This window comes from Capsicum annuum, chromosome 11 (genome assembly GCF_002878395.1).
Source record: "Capsicum annuum cultivar UCD-10X-F1 chromosome 11, UCD10Xv1.1, whole genome shotgun sequence".
NCBI classification, from domain to species: domain Eukaryota; kingdom Viridiplantae; phylum Streptophyta; class Magnoliopsida; order Solanales; family Solanaceae; genus Capsicum; species Capsicum annuum.
This window is the reverse complement of record NC_061121.1, coordinates 181,851,698-181,856,366: the sequence shown is the minus strand read 5'-3', so window position 1 is coordinate 181,856,366 and position 4,669 is coordinate 181,851,698. Positions and strand designations below refer to the sequence as shown.

General features: G+C 34.6%; 1 non-coding gene across 1 annotated transcript; it reads left to right on the top strand.

The window, feature by feature from the left end:
* The first annotated feature begins 4,351 nt into the window (after nucleotides 1–4,351).
* LOC124889147 lies at nucleotides 4,352–4,458 on the top strand. The gene has a single exon (XR_007047759.1). It is a non-coding gene; the product is annotated as a small nucleolar RNA R71 (small nucleolar RNA).
* The last annotated feature ends 211 nt before the right edge of the window (nucleotides 4,459–4,669 follow it).

Genomic DNA, 4,669 nt, shown 5'->3' with positions numbered 1-4,669 from the left:
AATCTATCAAAAATCTAAATTAAACAGAAATAAAACCTATAATATGTATTGACCAACCCCTCTCCTAGTTCAAAGACGTCCAAAAAGTGATTAGAAACTAGTCTAAGTGTCCTATATATAGTAGACAAAGTTTGGTCATCAGTGGAATATGTAGTGCATCACATTGGTCTCTCTCTTGCAGAAACACATGCGATACCTTAATCTCTCCACTGGAATAAGGGGTTTGGGTTGTTCCTTAGTCCCAGGGCAAAAGGGGTGAGAGGTGTTTCAATTCCCATACCCTCACTGGAAATTGCATTTTGACGTCTAAACCTTGTCTTGTGCATTGCCTTCAATACCAAGCATTGTGGTGTTGTTTTTCCATGATTTTGAAATTTTTAAACATCCATAAATCATCATAATAATCTCACCAAGCATCCTAAATCATAATACACCATGGATTAGTTCTCTAAAAAACAAAAATATTAAGAACGATGAACTAGAAACTCGAGCTAAGACAAGGCTTACCCACATTGATCTTTAACTTATTGTTCCGACTCTTGTCTTGACCCAATTGAACTTTGAACACTATAAATAAATTGTTAAACACATATTTACACAATCAAACCATTAGGAACTCATTCAATGCATAAGAATCCATCGAGATAGACCAGACAAACACATAGCTCAAGCTAGTAAAATTAGTTTTCTCGTCAAGACTCTAAATGATCAATTTGAATCCAAACTTGTTTAAAAACACCTTTAAATATTGTAATCACATACTTAAAGCACTTAGATGATTATTTATATCATTATTTACTCATTAATAACTTAGGTCATCCTCATAACAAGGCTAAATATTCTAGGATAATAACACTAAGGTGCATAAATTCACCTCAAATCACCACCCCATACTTAAAGGCTTGTTTATCCTCGAATAACTATTTACTCTAAGAATCATAAGCTGAGATTAATCTACACTTATACTACATGCAAGACACTCAAGCTAGTACTACAGTGACAATACAGAATGTAAGTTTCTTCACTAAGCATGTTACATACACAATTGACAGTTCAAGAATACTACTTCAAAGCATCCTAGCCTTAAGAATTAACTCACCTAGTTAGAAAAATCATGCACAAAGTTCAATCAAATAAATCATATAATTCACCCAAAATTTATCAAACATGTGCCCTCATAAAAAGAGTGTTTCCCATAATCACTCACCATCATGCAATCCAAAACAGAATGGGTATAAGAATCAAATTTCCCCCTCTCTCACAAAGAATTCACAAGTTAAAAATGATGAGCCATAGTCTTGTCCTTAGTATAGTACTCAACTAATATCAGAATGTTCAGCATAGGATCAAATCGATCTTTAAGGGTTGTAAGGTAGGCTAAGGGATGGGTAGGAACTATTTTATCCAATAATATTTACTATCTCCCTTAAGTGCTTTAATAAATTACATTATACAATTAAGACCAAACTCTAAGAACCACTTTACCCCACTTCCCAACTTCACACATATTTTATTCTGCCTCATCTCTTTAAGCTCATTCACATACACTATTACAGAAGTATTCTCTATTCACAACTTATTCAATTTTGAACACATTTTTATTATTTTCATTCCTCAACTCCCAACTACAACACATAGCAATTTTACACACCAATAACTATCACTTTGGGGCTTTAATGTCAGCTTTTTCCTATTTGACTTTCCAACACGTTAACTTAATTAATTTTGTACTAAATCACTTAAGAGATTTGGATCTAATTAAGGACAATCAAATAAAGGATTAGGCTACATATGAAGCTTCCAAATAAGAAGCTAAAGGCTCAATGGGGTTTAACTAAGATCATACACAAGGGTAGGTAAAAAGAATGTATGAAACAAGGCTATTGAAGAAATTCAGTCCCACACTCTTTATTTATCTTTGTACACACACCAGGTAAGTTCTTGCATCAAATGAAATAAGGAATATACAACAAACTCATGTCAGAAATGAAAAATGCTAAACTCAAGAAGGATCATCATAGACTTTTAACCAATCAATAGCTTGAATTCAACATTAAGCCAACAAGTACAAAATTCATAATATGAGCCTAGGATTTTTAAAAGAAGTAATTCACACAATCAACATGCTTTTTAAAACCAAAAAACATGCATCATACAACCAAATATAGAACCAACAAGAACATCACACACAAAAGTTTTAAAATTACATCTAAAAATAGGAATTTCCCTACCCTACACTTAAAAATATACTTATTCCCCAAAGTATACTTTAAAAGGTAGAGATAGAAATACTCCCTAGAGCCTGTAAGCCTAGCTAGTAGTATCCTTATACATCAAGAGGGTTCGGGGACCCCAAACTTAGTCTTTCCTATGCTCTTTAGCTCAGGTTTTCTAACACTCAAACTTCCTATCAACCTATGACTCAACAAAAACAAAAACTAGTCAAGCAAACTAAAAATACTAAAAATAAAACCTATCATAACTTGGGTTGCCTCCCAAGAAATGGCTAATTTAGTGTCGTGGCATGACCTAATCTTCAACTTATCTGTTTTTCTTCATTCTCTTTCTCACAATGGGACACTATCTTCTTATTAATTTTTGACCTCTTAAGTGTGAACTTTCTAGGTCAACAACTTTCTTAACAATAGCCTTTTTAGGCTCATCAATATGAATCATTTTAGGTTATGTCGATTATGACTTGGGTTACTCAATGAGAAAGTCTGAAGGGGTCTTATATGGAATACACTCTACCCCACCACACTTATACCCTTCAATCACATTAATCATGCCCAAATCTTTATAGTAGGATAGTATGTTAAGTGGTTTGTACACTTTGAATACCGCCTCTTCATCATCCAGCCTCATTGTGAGCATGCCCTCTCTCACATCTATTAAAGCTTCTCCCATCGCCAAGAATGGATGTCCCAAGATAATTGACACTCTTTCATCTGCCTTAAAATAAAAAGCAATAAAACTGGCAGGAATAATAAACTTGCCAATATTGATGAGAATGTCTTTTATGATTCCTTTAGGATGGGATGGGTCCAATTTGCCAATTATAGTACAAGTATGCTCAGTTGCAGCTTTCCTAATCTTAGAGTGTTGAACAAGGTGAGGGAAATCAATTTGATACTCTCCCCCAAGTTACTAAGTATGTAAAACACTTCACTATTGTCAATTTGAATTGGGAGAGTTAAACTCCAGGGTCCTTAAGCTTTTAGGGCATTTTCTACATCACCACAAAACTATACTCATTAATGAGTGCTACTGTCTCAACATCTTGTAGCCTAGCTTTATATCTAACCACATCCTTTAAGTACTTAACATACTTGGGCATTTCCTACAAAACATCTAAACAAGGAAGGTTAATGTAAAACTCTCTGAATATGTTAAGGAACTTCTTGAAGCATGCATCCTCTTTCGCTTGTATAAGCCTCTGTAGGAATGGTGGTGGTAGTCTCTTCTTCACATGATCAAAAAATTTTCTTTGCAAGTACTTAGACTTTACAACTTTTTAGTAGCCTTATCATCTACCTACTTAGGACCTATCTTGCATCTACCTCCTTCATTGACTTTGGAAGTTTAGTGTTTATCTTTTTAACACTTCTCAAAGTGATTGCCATTATTTATTTAGAATTTTCAGTTTCACTTGGCAAATCACCTTGAGGTCTAGTATTCTGTGTTGCTGCTATCTGACCTATCTGCAACCCCAAGCTCTTTGTAGCCATTTTATTAGCTCTTTATATTTGCTTCCAACTGTGCTTGAGAAACCATAATTTGCATTAGCATCTCTTTAACATTGCTTCTTGGGGTTGTGGCCTAATTTTTGTGAACCTACTGCTGCTGAAACTGCTGCTATTGGCCATTTCATTATTTATTTTGTGGCGGAGTCTACGACTTTAGATTATAGGTATTCCCATAATTCGGCCTTTAAATATTCCCTACATACATCACCGACTTAGGATTGGCAGCATACATATTTATAAAATGCTCACTATTGGCATAAACCATACACTAAGTCCTTATTTATTGAATTGCATTAATTGTTACTGCTAGATGTGCAACCGTTAATTTCATATTATTGAATTTGATTTGCTAACGGATTCTACAATGTATCAATCTGAGCGAATATAACAGTAAATTGGTCCACCTCCAGCGTACCTGCAACATTCTTTGTAGAATTTCTCGAGTCCAAGTGCTATTTAGGATTTCCTTTAGCAATATGGTTCAATAAGGTATACAACTCATCGTACGTCAATCCAAAGCTTGACTACCTGCAGCTGAATCTAGCAAAATTAATGTTTTATGATCAAGTGCCTCAACAAAAGCATGATCTAATACCTAATTACACTGTTGATGATGTGGATAGTCTTGAAGAAGAGCTTTAAACCTCTCCCATGCATCATATAAGTTCTCATCTAGGTTCTATCTAAAGCACACAATCTTACTACATAGTCTCATAGTCTTGCCAGATGGAATAAATTGGATAAGGAATTTCCAGGATAAGTCATCCCAGGTTGTGATTGAACTTTTCAGCTCAACGTTTAACCATTTTTTGCTTCCCCTAATAGTGAAAAGGGGAATAGTGTCAACCTTACAAAATCAGTTAACACACCCGTAGGTATGAATATGTCACTGATCTTAAGGAATTTCCATAGATGGACTTATG